The sequence below is a fragment of the Pyxicephalus adspersus genome, chromosome 2 (genome assembly GCF_032062135.1).
Source record: "Pyxicephalus adspersus chromosome 2, UCB_Pads_2.0, whole genome shotgun sequence".
Lineage (NCBI taxonomy): Eukaryota > Metazoa > Chordata > Amphibia > Anura > Pyxicephalidae > Pyxicephalus > Pyxicephalus adspersus.
Window position 1 is genome coordinate 107,454,760 of NC_092859.1, and position 17,898 is coordinate 107,472,657.

At 36.7% G+C, this 17,898-nt stretch overlaps 1 protein-coding gene and 1 long non-coding RNA gene across 3 annotated transcripts in view; one reads left to right on the forward strand and one right to left on the reverse strand.

The window, feature by feature from the left end:
• Positions 1–17,898, forward strand: part of FAM107B (family with sequence similarity 107 member B) — a 35,762-nt gene that overhangs the window by 8,520 nt on the left and 9,344 nt on the right. The window lies entirely within an intron of this gene.
• Positions 771–17,617, reverse strand: LOC140324149 (uncharacterized). 2 transcript variants are annotated; one of them, XR_011919497.1, is made up of 3 exons: positions 17,395–17,617; positions 4,888–5,132; positions 771–1,112 (listed from the first exon to the last, which is right to left on the reverse strand). It is a non-coding gene; the product is annotated as an uncharacterized lncRNA (long non-coding RNA). The 2 variants fall into 2 exon arrangements; XR_011919498.1 differs by lacking the exon at positions 17,395–17,617 and adding an exon at positions 15,375–15,543.

The following is a 17,898-nucleotide window of genomic DNA, read 5'->3' on the forward strand; positions in this document are numbered from 1 at the left end:
TGCGTGATATGTTGGCGCTATATAAATCCTGTTTAATAATAATAATAATAACACACAACTTTGTTGTCAATTGGCTCTGCTGCACATTTTGCAGCACACTACAATGCAGGGTAATGCACAACTTATTACATAACTGCATTTTTTTTTAATCTATTCTATGCATTAGCAGCTTTTTCAAAATAAGAGGACTGCTTTATTGCAACATATGTTATCTTGTCACAGTAGGATGAGCTTATCTGAAAATGTTTTATTTTCTTTTAAATGGATAATAAAGTTGTGAAGGCTGTACCAGTATTTTTTGCACAATCACTTCTTATGGCATTATGATGCGAGCAGTTCACACATGCCTGGAACTCCCATATCTGTCAGATTTGGCCTTCAGCTATGTGAAATTATGTTGCAGATCAGGCTGCTAGTTATAAAGTAGAAGTGGGTGTATAACCATACAATCCTTGAGATTAGGCATGCCAAATTTAAATTGTATGAATGGAAGTGAATACTTTTTCAACAGTCTACTGAGGGCTTCAAATTTAAGAAAACAGATTACAGCTTTTTGGCGATTTAACAATATAGCAATAATAACAACATTTTTTATTCTAGAAAATAAACTGTAATAAAAGTTTTTTTAAGTATTTAGTAGCACAGTAACATAAATGGAAAAAGAACACCATCAAATAAAGAATAAATAAGACCTCATTCGGTTTCTGAGTCTTACACGTTTGCTTTAGGTGTTTAAAATCCTTACGGGCTACAAGAGAGGAGAAACCATTTTACTGTTTACTTGTACATGGGGTGATATAGGATCTTGTGATGTTTGCTCAAGAGTACGTGACTTTCTCAAAAAATTGGCCAACGTCACATGTTGGAAATGACATTGCAGCAAAGTCCAAAGAGGCTGTTACACAAGATTGTTGTAAAAAAAATGGCAGATTACATATTTGAAGATAAATGTTTTGTAAAGCAAAAAAATTACATTTATATATTATATGCAAATTAAATATGATTGTTTTTAACAGACGTTTGTATGCAAAAATATTGGTAAAGCCCATCACAGCCAATAAAAGGTCTCTTCTCTTCTTATCTAATTCCTCTTTACTTTTCATTATCGAAATCTGTGGTGTAAGAAAATCACAGTAGATTATTCCATTCCAAATAAAAAAAAAGAGTTTGGCATTTTACTACTGATATAAAAAGTAGGGCTCTAGGTGCGATTATATGTATGCTCCCATAAAGGCTTTTTTAAGGTCAATGAAAATATTGAAGAAAGAGACAGCCAGGCAAAAAAATAGAGTTTTCAGAAGGAAATCAGAGTTTGAGATCTAAATAATTCTCTGAGTGGTTTACTTTTAGGAGCATTTAATGTAACATTTACTTTTGGTTGAATATAAGTGTCAGCTGTTCAGTTGTGATGTATAATATGTGTAGTGACTGTATTAATGGATGTGCAGCAACTGTTGGGCAGTGGACAGGCAGCTGCTGTTTATTCTATATGAATGAATAACCCATGCAGAAGTAAAAAACTGGACACTGGATAGATCTGTTCAGATCATTAACCTATAAACACATCACAAAAGCAGGCCTTTAAGTGTTAATCTCATGTATATGATAGTGACACATATTAATTTAGGCTACTAAATAAAAAGTATTAAATGCCTTAACGTGACCTAAACAGCTGACTAGATGTATTTAGTTGACTTAACCTGGTTATTTATTATGACCCCTGACATCCATTAATTGAATGCATTTTAGATGAGGTGGTTTAATAAACAGCTTCAGGCCAGAAGACAAATTGCTGAGCTTTCAATGTTAAGAGAAGGTCACAATGACCCTCTGTTCTAGAGGATTTTCCTGTTATGTTACTAGTTTTATAAAAAAAGGGACGTGTACTGTTTTCTTTATGGTGCATTTTTATGTGACTCTGTTAACATTGATGATTCAATCATTTTGAATTTTTGACAGGTCAAAAATGAAATCTTTTAATGACATTTTATCCTCCAGAAATAAACCCATTTCCCTTTCCCAACAATATAATTTATCTATTAAATAATAATCGAAAACTATGTTTTCTCCGTGATGACTTGTCACCAAAATATCTATTGATCATGTAGAACCTTTTATGTTTGAAGGATGCATATCATTTACAATCAATAACACCTTGTTCTGGGGCATAAATGCTTTTATAATGAAACAAAAGATATTTTTATGATGTATTACAGAGCATTGTGGATTATCGTAGTTTAAAAATACATTCATTGATTTTTGGGAGTTGCTTGTTCTATCTCTTCAACTGAATGGCAGAGCTATATAATATTCTCATGTATCCATCAACTACTACAGCTATTGAAGCCATATATTTTGCAGATCCTGAAATATGTATGAACTTTTTATGGTCCAATTTTTTTTTTTCCAAATCCTAAGTGTGTGCTGTTTAGGACTGCAAAAGGTTGCTTACCTGCGTAAATGATGTCTCTAGCTGAGACATTGTCATATAGGAGAGATAACTTGCTCCCATATACTGTGAAGTCATTAGTGCAAGGAAAGTGAATTGATCTTGGGATAGGCTTTCACCATTACTTTCCCCTATATGGTATGGCCTTTTTGGTTTATTTGGTAATGGTTTGGTTTCTTTGTAGGCAAAGAAAAGAGAAATGTCATTTGATGATGAATTACATTTTTTCTGATTGGACCAAGGATTTCAATACCTATCTTCCTGAAGTACAACACAGCTAAACGATATGGTAATAGATTAGTGAGTAGTGAAGTAGATGTGAAAATGGCTTGCAGGAAATTAAATCTTTTTGTTTATGGGAAAACAAGTTAATTCTGCTCTGAGATCCTGATTGTTAGCCATGTGTACATGTGTTAAATAACAACAGATCACTGATGAGCTATCCAAGTTCAAACACTAGGGAAATAAACATATCCCAGATATAAAACCCCATAGCTGGTCCAGAGGAAGGCAAACACAAACCCTGGTACAATTTGCTTTAGCAGGGGAAAGAAAATCCTTCCTGATTCCATGAGGCAATCAGATGTTCCCTGGATCAGCCGTCACTGTTATTTTTACTTTAAAGCCTTAATACCCAGTTACATTCTGTGCTTCCAGAAAAACATCCAGCTTTTTCGTAAAGCAATCTATAGTAGTTGCTGAAACTACTTCCTGAGGGAGCCGATTCCACATTTTCACAGACCTTACAGTGAAGAATCCCTTCCTTAGCCGCCAATTAAACTTCTTTTCCTCCAGACTCAGAGTGTCCTCTTGTTCTTTTTAATGATCTTACAGTGAATAATGGGGAAGGGACTTCTCTATATAGACCGTTTATATGTTTTTACAGGGTGATCATATCCCCCTTTAATAGAGTTTGTGTCTCAAGGGAGACTAGATTCAGTTCAGCTAATCACTCCTCATTGCTGAGCTCCTCCTTTCCTTTTATTAGTTTAGTTACCCTTCTCTGCACTCTCTCCACTGTTCTTTTTGTAAACTGGTGCCCAAAACTGGGCTGCATATTCCAGATGTGGTTTGACCAATGCTTCTTACAGGGACAGGATTGTGTCTCTATCTCTGCAGTCTATTCCTGTTTTAATACAAAAAAAGTACTTTGCTAGCTTTATATATTGCAGCTTGGCATTGCATGCTGTTTTTAGGTCTATGATCTACCAGAACCCCCCGATCCTTTTCCATTTCTGACTCCCCCAAATGTATTCCCCCTAGACAGGATGAAGCATGCATATTGTTTGCTCCCAAGTGCAAAGTTTTACATTTATCTATAATAAATGTCATTTGCCACTTGGCTGCCCAATCAAACAGTACATCCATGTCTGCTTGTAGATTATAGACATCCTGTATTCCATTACATAGTTTGGTGTCATCTTCAAACACAGAAATGGTACTTTTAATCCCAAACTCTATATCATTTATAAAGATGTTAAACCGTAAAGGACCCAACATTGAACCCTGGGGTACACCACTAAAACCCTTAGACCATTCAGAGTATGAATCATTAATTACAACTCTCTGGATGCGGTCTTTAAGCCAGTTTTCTATCCATTTACAGATTGACTTTTCTAAAACTATTGACCCTAACTTGCATATTAACCAACTGTGGGGTACAGTGTCAAATGTTTTAGCAAAGTCCAAGTACACTATGTCAACTGCTACTCCACCGTCTACCTGTTTACTTACTTCCTCATAAAAAGAGAGTAAATTTGTTTGACAACTTTCTTGAAGCCATGCTGACTATCACTTTTAATATATATTTTCTATCAGATACTCCTCTATGTGGTTCTTTATCAAACTCTCTAGGACCTTTCCAACTATGGACTGTAAACTAACCAGTCTGTAGTTACCTGGTAATGACTTTGGTCCCTTTTTGAAGATAGGAACCACATTGGCCTTACTCCAATCCATTGGTACCTTGCCAGTGACTAAAGAGTCCCCTAAAAATTAGAAATAATGGCTTTGAAATAACTGAGCTCAGCTCTCTGAGGACATGCGGATATAATCCATCAGGTCCTGGTGCTTTATCAACCTTAAGTTTTCCCAGCTGTTTCTCAATCATATCAATTCTGAGCCATTGTGACTCATTTAAGGCAGTGACATTGCTAATATGCTTTTGGACTTGAGCTCCGCCATTTTCTTTGTGTTCACAGAGCTAAAAAAATAGTGTTAGTAAATCTGCCTTTTCATTATCCCCAGTTACCAACCCACCGACATCCTTTAAGGGGCCTACATGCTCAGATCTGTTCTTTTTGCTATTAATATATTTTTAAAAAATTTGTTCATTTACAACAACATTTATCAAGGGAGCTTTATGTTACTTGTAAAGGGAATTTATGTCATATATTTTAAACTACAGGTATTCCTCATTTAACAATTTACTTGCTTACCGAAGACTTGCACTTACAACCAGCTCTCCAATGGGTACACTGTACAAGAACTGTATAGGGTGCGACAATGTTTTCTGGTGCCATCCTCTGTCATGAATACAGATCTTCCTAGATCCTGGTCTGCAGGCTGATGATGAACCTGGCACACTCTGCATGATTGCAGTGCTGCAGGCCAGATCTTTACTATGCTCCTCAATTGACAAGCAAGTTGTTGGAACAGAACATGGTCCTTAAGTAAGGAGAATCTGTAAATGGAAAAAATAAATTGATAGGAGTTTTTACAATTCGAAATCCAACACCCTCTGAAATTATATGCAGCATGAAAATCATGTGCCTGCAACACCATTGTATCTGCACTCCCTTGTTGTTTTCCTGAAATTGCTTTCTAAGCAAGTGTCTGAATATCTCATACATCTAAAGCAACTCTATTGAAATGATTTGTTTTGAATCTGCTCTGTCACCCACTGTAATGCATTCAAATGAATGTATATCCCAGGTCATTATTTATTAGCATGCTGGCTAGGCTTTTAAAGTTTACATTAGCATCAGGAAGACAGTAATTCCCCATGCTGATTTGTCATATGAGGTGTCAGTAGCAAGGCAAAGTGTACCGAATGTAAATGAGAGATTATGTGCTTAAGTTATTTGCCATTTTTTTTCTAGTTACATTTTCAGATGTGTTTGTGATTCAGGCCCAGCATTAGAAAGTATTTGAGAGGTATATGACCTGTAATGCCTTTGCTTAGTTCAGCCAAAGTAAAGGCCCAACAAATGTTTTTTGCCTAAAAAAACAAAAACAAAAAAAACACCTCCTAGATATGTTCAAACTGGTGGTGGGAACAGCAGGTCCCAGCAACTTCTACCCCTATTTGTTTCCTGTGGGTAGTAGCAGATGAAATACCGCATGTAGCACTAAAGTGCTACATGCGGTATTTCATCTGCTACTACCAAGGGTGCAATTCAGGGTTGTAAGGCAGCGATAACCACACCACAACCTCCCCACCAGACTGAACATAGGCTTAGTGTTCTGCAAATAACTGTTTAAACCCTATCTTCTTTCCCAGAAATGTAATATTTGAGGGCATAAAACTTTGCATGAGTCCTAATAAAATGTATTTTATTAAAGTGAAGTGGGGTGCGATGGTGTAACCTAGGGTTGTCCTAATTAGGATTGCACGGTATCATAGGTAAATAGTCGTCAAGTATATTTCTATAAGTGCTAATTACTAATACGTATAATAAAGGCAGCTAATATATCCATATAGACTGTTGACATACTAAGGCATTGTGTAGAGGAACAAGCTAAACATATACTTTCCTATATTCATCTGGTGTTTGAGATCACCTTGAGAATTTTCTGTGTTGTGCATAGTCTACTTCTGTACAGTACACTGGGATTCCCTTCACAATAATTACTACAATGAATTACTACAGTTACTACAATAAATCCTAAATAAAGCCATGCATTGACACACATTGAAGTAGCACACCGTTACACACCAACACACCAACACATACCCCAACACACTGTGTGTAACGGTGTGCTAATTCAATGTGTGTTGGGGTATAATTCACATAGGACGACACAACATAGAGCTATGTACTAATGTGCATTTCAGTAACGACCATGTTATGAAGACTGTGGTCTAAATTGTCCTTATAAATTGCCTCTAAGGGTATTTTTGGACCACCTGTCTATTGTTTAGCTGCTTATCACTCCTGAAATTCTCCCTGCACACCAACATGGGTTCACCTGTGCAGAAACATCGGCTCTTGTAGTCCCCATCCATACTTGCACAGACAGTTGAATATATGCAGAATCATTTCATCCCTGAGCATCTCTGCTACTTAGCACTTCCCTAAGCATACCAGACAATAGTCATTTGGCTCATACCCAATACTAGCATCAAGTTTCTATGGGCATTTAAAAACAAGATGAAATTCAATAAGTAATTTGGAATTTATTCTAGTAAATTAGTCACAAATATATATTATTAAATATTTAGGAAAATGCACACATTTTATCTAAAAGTTTTATGTGTGTGTGTGTATAAATGTGTCTGTGTATATATATGTGTGTGTGTATCTATCTATCTATGTATCTTATAGATAGATATCCCAGTATTTGTGTATAGATAGCATAAAATTTGGGTGTAGAAAGATTACTAGCAGATGCCATTTTTTTACCCACAAGTTTATTATAGCAACAGCAAAGCAACTTTTTCCACTTTCTTTTTGAAGTTCAGGCTAATCTAACACAATGCAGATACAGAGAGTTTCCTGTTAATTTTTCTGAGTAAGAGTTTGTTCATATTTTATTGTTTTTTCTGTCATGACTAACTTTTTCCATTCTTCTTGAAATGCTTCCCGGAGACTGCTGGGAAGGATATTGATTATTTTGGGTGGATTTAACTATTACAAGTTATTATTTCCGTGGTGCTTACTAGTTTAATATTAAAGTTACTTTTTTCCTGCTAGGTTAGAAAAAAGCAAGGCTATAGTCACTTTTTGTCCCATGCAAGCAACCATGTGATATGAAAACCCTATGCTTTTTTTTTTTTTTTGTACTGTATTTGAGGATTTATAACCAATATTCTAGTTAGTTGCAATATATTCTGTTGGGATATAATTTATAAGAGCTGTGATTATGTATCCTTGGATAAATATCCAATTGAAACTATTTCTGGCATTATTATTATCCAGTATTTATATGGTGCCAACATATTACGCAGTGCTTTACAAAGTCCATAGTTATGTCACTAGCTGTCCCCTCATATGGGCTCACAATTTAATGTTCCTACTATAGTACTATAGTCTACAAATTGAAAAAATTGTTTTGGCCTGTAATATCAAATATTTATTAAAAAGCAATGGTGATAATATTGTATACAATTACACTTAGCAATACAAACAAAATACATATATTGAATGGTGCCTTGTCCCATTACTCGTGATGGGAGTTGAAGGCCAGTGTCTAGACAGATTATTCTCTGAGTGACTTGGTGAAACAGTATATATATTTACCTTCCTACCCATGTAGAGTATGGGTGGAGCTTAAGTAAATGTTTTTCCACGGTTTCTAACCAACACGTTTCGCCCTTTGGGCTTTTTCAGGGGTATCAAAGCAATCGTAGAGCAGAGTTATGGTCTATGGTAGGTGATGAAAATAATTAACAAATGGAGTTGGATGTTTCACACACCTAATTAGTAGTTTAAAGTAAGCTTGACTTGATGAGGGAAAGAAATGAAGTGTTTAAATATCAGAAGCCTTGGTGATGAAGAATTCCTAAAGTTTAATATGCTCCTTAATAGTACTGTTGATCAACGTGTGTGTGGAGAATGGCTGGGTAGTCTATTTGCTTCACATGCTACCATCCAGAATTTGGCCAGGTTTACCATCCAGGTTTTGACCAAAACTACTATTAAGGAGCATATTTAACGCTATACTTTACACTCTACATCTTTTACCTGGAGTTCTGCTTCTAGTTGACAGTACAAAATGGTGGTGACCAATGAATTTGTAAGAACCAAAAAATTACAATAGTAGGCTCCCATTAGGCGTAAATGTAAGGCAGGTAGAAAGCAAGAAAGGTTGGAATTTGTGGGGGAAAAAAGTCCTAAGCTTCAACTCAACAAAGAAACCCACTGTTCAAAAATGCCAAATTGAAATGAAAAGTAAATTAATTGTTGTATGTTAACACTTCTGGGAGTTTCTGGGGTTGATTTGTAAGGGTGTTGTGCTCTTGTGCCAGAGAGTGCAAGGAGTTTGAAGTATCACTAAGTATGTGCACAGAGTAAAGTGTGGCATTTTGTTTTAATATAAAAATCTGATTTTAGCCTTTAGTGCAAAGAATACCTATCCTGTTTAAAGCTTATGTATGTATTGATATATAGAAAGGGGTGGGTCTTTTCATCAACCTACAAAAATCTATTTTTTGAGTTGCTTTGAACATTGTACTCTCCATGCATCACTGTTATATTTTAAATGAAAATTTGTTTGGATTTGTAAACCATAGATATGATTGTTGTTCATCTTGTATCTTATTGGCTTCTTTTAATAACGCTTAGCATGTTGGTGTGTGTTGAGAGCAAGTCTATGTTTTTGAGCTTGTTTTTAGCTAATTGGATTTGTTAGCAGGCAGCTTGTGTTTGTTTGATAGAATTGATTTCCAGTGACCTTGAAATGGACGTGCTTGAAAGCTCTGGACTTTTCCCGATTGCTTTGTAGAATTTTAACCACTTCATGGCATCAGGCTGTGTACTATGCACTATGCAATATGGACTTTTACAGTTTAGCATTGAGTCCATTTTGGGGTGGGTTGAGCAAGCAATTACTTTTAAGCTGTTGTGTGTCAATAATTGTTTAGGTGTTTTTGTAATGGTTTAAAGTCCAATAATAGAGGGAATGAAATTTATTCTGGCATCCTGATCAATTTTACAAGGCACAAAAAACAATTCATATTCCCCAGTTCATTTTTGATCATGGCTATATTAGTTGCTTGCTGTATCTGGCATACATCTAATAGTATACAGTGAGTTAAAGAAGTATTTGATCCCCTGCAGATTTTGTTTGTTTGGCCTCTAACAAAGAAATTACCAGTCTATAATTGTAATGGTAGGTTTATTGTAGCTGTGAGAGACAGAATAACAACAAAAGAATCCTCAAAAACCCAGTGCTGAGCATTGTAATCAGTGAAATAAGTATTTGGTCCCCTATCAACCAGTAGGATTTCAGGCTCCCAGGTGTCTAAGGAGCTGAGATTAGGAGCACCCTCAGAACCCATAGAAGCAATCAATCAGATTCCTAGCCACCATAGCCAAGACCAAAGAGCTGTCTATACATGTCAGGGACAAGATTGTATACCTCCATGGGCTCCATGCAAGATCTCCCCTCGTGGAATTGCAATGATCATGAGAATGGTGACAAAGCAGCCCAGAACTACAGGGGGGAACAATGATCTCAGGGCAGCTGGGACCATAGTCAACAAGAAAACAATTGGTAACACACTGCACCGTGAAGGCCTGAAATCTTGCAGAGCCGGCAAGGTCCCCCTGCTCAAGACAGCACATGTACAGACCCGTCTGCAGTTTGCCAATGAACATCTGAATATCAAAAAAGTGTTGTGGTCAGATGAGACCAAAATTTAGCTCTTTGGCTCAACTCGCCATGTTTGGAGGAGGAGGAATGCTGCCTATGACCCCAAGAACACCATCCCCACCGTCAAACATGGTGGACACATTATGGTTTGGAGGTGTTTTTCTGCTAAGGGGAAAGGGACAACTTCACCGCATCGAAGAGACAATGGACGGGCCATATACCGTCAAATCTTGGTTGAGTACCTCCTTCCCATTGAAGATGGGTCTTGGGTGGGTATTCCAGCATGACAATGACCCAAAACACACGGCCAAGGCAACAAAGGAGTGGCTCAAGAAAAAGCAGATGAAGGTCCTGGAGTGGCCTAGCCAGTCTCCAGCTTGGTTGATAGGGGATCAAATACTTATTTCACCCATTACAATGCACACCAAGCTCTGTCTTTTGAGCACTGGGTATTTAAGTGTTTTTTTGTTGTTCTGTCTCTTACAATAAACCTACCATTACAATTATAGACTGGTCATTTCTTTGTCAGAGGGCAAACCTACAAAATCAGCAGGGGATCAAATACTTTTTCCCCTAACTGTATGTCTACTATTTAGCTATCAAGCCATATGCAGAGCAGGAGATCCCTTGTAAGTTTAGGACGGTTTTCCCCCTGTGGGCTGCTGTGAATGGAAACACATAAGGCTAATATCTAATCAACCAGATACGTTTTGCTACTTCTGGTTTTGTAAAAAAAAAAAAAAAACAAAAAACTTTTTTATATTAAATATATAGCTGACATTTTTAACAATTATTTGCTTAGGACCCTTCTTTAATACCTAATATTCAGCATATTTTTATATTCTTCTGGAAAGAATAAGAATGCACTGTGTAGAGATTATTTTTCAAGTTTACAATTTATGTAATAAACTCTTAAGTGCAAAATCTTAGGGAAATAAGATATTTGTGACTGGTGACATTTAGCCTCTCGGATTTATGACTTAGAATCATCTCTTGAGTTCTCATCAATTTAGTCTGAGCAATCTGTTTTTTTGTGTGAGTAGGGCCTTGTAATGTGTGCCTTGGGACTGATCACACATCCATTTTCCTCCATACAGGGCTGTGGACACACAATGACATGTTCTGAGACTTCCATGTAATGGGGAGAGGAAAAAGTAGAGGCTTAAAGGTCAGCCTGATTTCCCTGCCTGCTTTACATGACCTATCAAAATGGTGTATTCACATCCACTTAATGCGACAATCCCTTTTCCAGAAGAAGTTGAAGTTTGAGATGCTTCCTATCTGCCCGATCTGTAATCTGAATTCTGTATCGGTTTAATTCTATATCTCTATTAATCAAGTGGTCCTATGGGGATGTATATTGCAGAAGTATTTTAAATGTTTCTTATCCAAAACTTAAAAATAAAAATCTGAGCTTTACTTGGTTTAATTTAAATAAATTGTGTAGTAATGATTTGATGCCAGTGATTGTGTGTTCTAAGCTGCATAGGAAAGCCTTTTTTTTTTATTATTCATAGCAAAGAGGTACTTTTTTTTTACTCAATATAATAGTCATTTTAAAAAAGTGAAGTGAGGATTTTGAATATAGTTTTTCTGTAACATTGAAAAGGTCTTCCCTGCTGTTTTTATCTGCAGTGTGAATGATTAGCAATTACAATTCTGTTGCTGTATTTTTTTTCTTTTCTACCTATAACATGCTGCAAGTACAGATAAATACATGATGGAAAAGTGTTCTACCTTTCTCTTTGACATAAAACACATCCCTGAGATCCGAAGCATGTGGTGTCGGTTGAGCCTACTTACTTTGTGCACAGCAGAAGGGATGACAGGAGTGCAACATGCCAGAAGAGATAGCAAGATTGCAGCATGTTCAGCGTGGTGCTGTGCAGAAGGTCTGCAGGGGTACACACATCAACATAGGGCAGAGGTAGGGTAACAGTGCTTCAGAAAGAGCAACAATGTGCAGCATAGGTGGGAAGCAGGCTGACCTTCTAATAAGTAATCCTATTTAGCAAGTGCACTAAAAAAAAATATCTTTATATCAACAGAAGAAAAGCAAGTAATACCAAAATGTTTATTTAGGCACTCCTGTGTATATTGATATAGACCGTGAGGGTGTGCTTTATCAACAAAACTTCATTTTAGTTATCCGCATATCCAGTATGTAGATATCCACATATCCAGTATGAGTAAATGTAGGCATAGTTTTGGTGTCTTTCCAACAATTTGCAATAGGGTAATCCAAAGAAAACCTTGTACAGAAGTCAGATCACAATCCTTTGTTAACATTTCAAGTGACAGATTAACAAACGACTGCTCTTCTGTGGACAAGGGAGGTGGGAGGATGTGTAAGTGGCATTTGATCACTCTAAATCGGTCAAATTGGAACCGTCATGGGACTATTTTACAGATGTTAGATTTTTGCCCAAGATGAGCATGAGTGTTCGGCTGGGATGACAATCATCTGACCGTGTACTTAACTTAAAATTGTTAAATCAAGGTAACTGCTGCTCAGATGACCCCAGATCAGTCAATGGCATGACTCCCCTTTAAACTTTGAAAAAGAATGTAATGGCTTTAGCTGGAAGACTGCTAATCCTACACAATAGACAGGTGTTGGAGATGTCTACTAGGTGCATACTATGCTCATTTTATTCTACCACCATGCCTGTGTAAAACACAAACAAAACACAAAATAATGCTCAAAGGTCTGTGCTCACATCTTTTTAAAACACAATTTACAAATATCCATAAGAGAAGCTGGGGGTAGTTAGTTGGGCGGGGGGGAGCAATAGACGGAGTGAAATGGACTAAATGGGCATGTGCAGGGGCCTTTATGACTCCAGTGCCATAGTGGAAGAAAGAGTAATGTGTGTATGTTATGTGTATGTTATGTGCCCCATGTCGAGCAGGCACACTTGTTTATATTATTCCAGCGCGCCTGTTTAAAAGGCCTTCTGATTGTTTTGGTTGTCTGTGATTGCTATTATTATTGAATAGGATTTATATAGCGCCAACATGTCTATCCTACGATAGCTTTCTATATCTGTTTCCAGATTTAAATTACATGATGGTATTTACCTTCTCTTGCCCCTGAAATCCTTGTAAATATAAATTTTAGGCACCAAATGCCTCGGATTCTGGGACCACAATTTGCCCCCCTCTATTAATGATAAAACCTCAATCGAGGCCATGTGTTGTTCCTCATGTTGCTGGGTAGTGCTTGTTTCAAAGGCTCAGCTGTATATAGAGGAACGTGGAGTGCAATGAGTGACAGATATACGTGATCTGCTTTACATCATACTGTGCCAAAAGGGCCAGATGTTGCCGCATAAGTCATCCTCCTCTGACTCGGCAATGCAGGATTTAGAGAAGGGATAATAAACTGCTTGTGTGATTCATAGGGTAGCTATAGTAAAGTGCGCCAAAGGACGTGGAATGGTCATTGCAATAAAATGTGAGAATCGTTTGTGACACACCAGTTTAGATGTCATTGTACAAGGCAGGAAACTGGCCAGCCTTTGTGTTCCCTTTTTGCTTTTCCTAGAAGCAATTATCCTTGTATCTTATTCAGACAAGGGTTGTAGGTAAGCGAGCATTTCTTGCCTAAGACAACATAGGTGAAATACATACATGTATGTTATTTATTAATATATAATAATATAAATATATATTACCACTACTTTTTTTAAAGTAAAAGAAATAATACAAAAAAATTACATTTTGGATTTTTTTTTTCAAGCTAGCTCCTGTATTGGTGGTGTTGGGCCTCTTTTTAATTTCATGTTTGGCTTTCTTTTTCCTCTTAGCCAGGAAGTGTGCACTTCTTTCCCTTTCCCCTTGGAATACATACAATGTGCAAAGCACTGGAGGACTGACTTCCTGACCATAGACGCATAGTTGGCAAGCATTAGGTTTTAATTTACCCAGAAAACATGGGAGATACCTAGTTTAGAGGGTCCTTTACCAGGTGTCTTGACAGTTGGAGCCAATCCTTTAGATTCTCTGGGATATGGTTTGCATCTACTCTCTGTCCTGGGGAGGAGATGAGGTCGAAGGTTAGTCAGAAGAGAATATATCTTTGAAAAGGTGACGAGGGGAGCAGTGGCATGGGGTAGGCAGGGAGAGGCGGTGGATGCAATGGCAGATTTTGCAGGCTGGCAGATGCAGTAAGGGGGATATAGAGGGGTACTGGGTTCTTGGATGATTTTATTGAAATATAAGTGTTGGTAAATATATGGAAAATACAAATAGAATTGCCTGATGGTCAAATAGGAGTAAAGACCAGCATAAATGAGGCATTGCAAAGTGTCCTCTTGAAGGCACAACTGCAAAATATGGACATCTGTATTTGTACAAAGTAGAATTACTGAGCGTATTTTCATAATTTTCCTCAACAACCTAACTAGCAAAGGTTTCTTTTCAATAATGTTTATTTTTTAAGCAGATACTTGAAACTGGACGTTAGGACAAAGTGCTGTGAAGTATTACAGTAAATGCTATTTATTGCATATATAGTAATTTAGATACGGGAAACCTCAAAATGTAAGATGCATTATGGCTCCAAAGTGACAGCGTAATGCACAGTGTGAAAATTATTCAATAATCTGCACTAATTTCCAAGCTAGACCTTTTTGTTTCTAAGTGGTACATCTAAAGCATGTTTTTTTTAGGAGCAATTAATTAATATTGTATGCATTTATAACTTGATATGACTGCTTTTAGGTTTGGCAAGACTAGATTATCACCTTTCCTTCCCAGATTTTATATCCTACCTGGGATCTGTGTTTCATTTTGATATCCTCCTCAGAGTCTTTCAGCAGAGCATATAGGCCTAATGCTGGGGGAAATGTCTTTGATGTTTTGTATTATGAGGCTTAATTAACCTTTCTTTGGCTTTACAGTGACTCACTCAGTGGATTTTAATGAGCAAAGCAGGTCTTTGTTACTTGGATATATGCTTATCCTGTGAGCTGAGTGCCTTTTAGGATTTAGGATTTATTGGTTACTTTAAGAAGTTAGATTGAACCTATTTTTTATGATTATGCAATTTTTAGTACTTACAAACTCAATGAAATGTATGTTTATTAAATAGCAAGAAAAATTTGAGCTAGTGTTAATTGAGGTAATTTAGAGCAGCCAGAGTTTCTTTATTGTCTGACAAACTTCTTAAGCTGATGTTTTGTAAGGCTATGTTCATCACAACTGTCTATAGATTATGAAATAAGGGCATTTTATTTTGATACATTTGTCAGTCTGTAACTGCAGTCAAGCTTTACCTGCACTCAGCACATAAAAAAGCCTCTGGGTTTCTGCATGGCATGGCTTTTCTTGAAGTGACGCTTTCCATGCCCCGAAATTCTGCCCAGGGTCTCGGAGATGAACTTACTTTTGGTGTAGAGGAAGTCTCCGGGCCATAGTATTAACCCATTAGTGTTAATGGGAAGCCTCAGTGGGAATTGGGGCTCAACCCACCCTCAACCAATGTTCCACTCTGGATGTTCTGGGTCTTTAGGCTCGGGGTCTTTTTCTAGTCTTCTTCTTTAGGTGTTAGTCAGTCCTGGATAATCCAGAGAGTGTCATTTAGGGTAATATACAGTAAATGAAGTGCACCACCTTTCTTAGAGATTAGACCTATAATGCCCTGTTTTTAGAACATCTCCATTCAGGTTGAGTCAGTTATGGGTGTCGGTTGAAGCCATGCTCTGTGCAGTAATTTGGGCTTGTTTGTTGTGTGGTTAGTTTAAAAAAAAATATGGCAAACTCATTCTTTGAGGAACAGTAAAAAAAAAAAAATGTTTTCCAAGTTGTTTTATATTGTCTTTCTATTAAATATACTTATTAATAGTATCTGCTGTCCATTCCTGCTAATGATATTACTTTGTGCACACATAGCATCTGTATGCCATCTCTTTGTTTTTGTAAGACTTCTTTCTAGTTCAGGGTGTTTTTTTTAATGACCTATTTGTCCTTACAAACAGGAAGTCATTATTGGAGACTTGAAGTTACTGTGAGAAAATCAGTTTGTAGTTTCCTCTGGCAAAAGTGCATTTAACTTTTATTTGCTAACTGGGAACTGATGCAAAGTCCATTTCTATGAGATTATGTTCTGTCATTTTTAAATTCCATTCCAGAGGTGAAACCTTTGAATGGAATTCTGAAATTCAAAAGGAGTCCATATGACGTGCTGGCTTAGTGACTTGATAATGATTTTACCATGCAGCACAATATCCGTCAACATTAAAAAAAATCCACAGGATTGCATAACATATCTAAATTAAATTTGTATCTTGCAATTAGAGATGCTGTTTTTGAATGTATATGTTGGATGCTTGCTAGCCAGAGACCCTGTTATGATTTCAGTAGAAATACGTAACTGCTGTATTTGCCTTTTCATTTTATATACTGAAAGTTTATTTGGTGTATTGTCACTTTGCTAATGCTTTTAAATAACTTTTAATTATACATAATCTATTCCTTGGCTTGTCACATCAGTTTTAATTCTGATTTGAATAGTTGGCTGTATTACTTTTGGCAAGGGCAATGCCATTCTAAGCATTTTTCTACAGTCTGGTTAGCACAGAGGGAAAATGTCTCTGAATTAAGTCTTTTGATGGTTTTCGCCCAGTGGTAATGATTTGATATATAATTAGAGATTATAGAGGTTATAAAAAAAGTTAACACTGTTTCCGAATGCCTGAAAAGGAATATTTTTTTTGTGTAGTCATCATTTTTTTTCAATGTCAGTTGAGTGATCTCCAGTTTTTGGATTTTTTTATATTATGGGCAATAGATTGTGTGGCGGATTGATAAATGGTATCTTTTGACATTGGATATAGATGTTGTCGGCAGCATTGCTCAGTGACATCCCATCCAGCAAGCCTAGAAACTGACTGATCAACTTGTAACTCTGCAAGTGCTCCGTAGGAATGCTCTGTATATCTTATTACAGCCTATTGCAAGGAAATGCTTTCACATTTTCTTTAAGGACGTCTTGTGAAGTCATATGTAATATTATAGGCTCTTCCTGTGATTTTGGCATACACACTCAACCAAAAAAGCTGATCCAGCTCTGCCCTTTTGCTTAGTGACACATCACCATAGTAGTGATCTATTGCTGTTTGATAAATAGTTTTAAACATTTTATTTTATTTTTTTGTAAGAACAAAGCCAATTGGGTAAGAAGCTAAGGGGAAAGAATTTTCACATCATAAATTTAGAGTAGGAAACTGGGGGAAAAATTCTAAAATATATTTAAAAAAACGCATTCCACAAGTGCCCTAGTTTGGCAAAAATAAGGATGGAATGCTTGGTTAAAAAAAAAAATATTAATAGCATCTAAATAAATGACAAATTTGAAATAATGACATTTTCTACAACCTTCTTGATAGGTCAGTAGTTGCACTGACCTGTGTGCTCCTGAGGCCAAATTGTGGCGAAAGATTTGTTTGGACTGTTGCTGGGATTCCCGGCGTTTTTCACTTGGTCATAGATTTCTTATTTCTTGCAGTGCTTTAGGATTTGCTCTATAAACTTGTTGACTGATCAGTGTTGTTGTCTACTTTTTATGTATTTCATTCATTTGTGTGGTTACGTTTACGATGTAGAAAGTAGGATGCTTTTGTGAGGTTTTGAACAGACTTGAAAATGTGTGGCAACAGTTTCCTTCCTTCACTTAGGACTTTGTAACATCCTTAGGTAAAAGCTTAATCTGTACCATTTCCTTTTTTGCTGTTGGTAAAATTATTCTGTTGATGGATTAAATGCACTACTTGGTAAATCACACTAATTTATCCATAAATAATGTTGGTCTTCAGGCCACGTACACATGAGCTGCTTCTTACATGTGTTGAGTGATCATGGCAACCTGACTTCCGGGGTTGATTTAATTCATCATTTATGTCTGCAGTGAC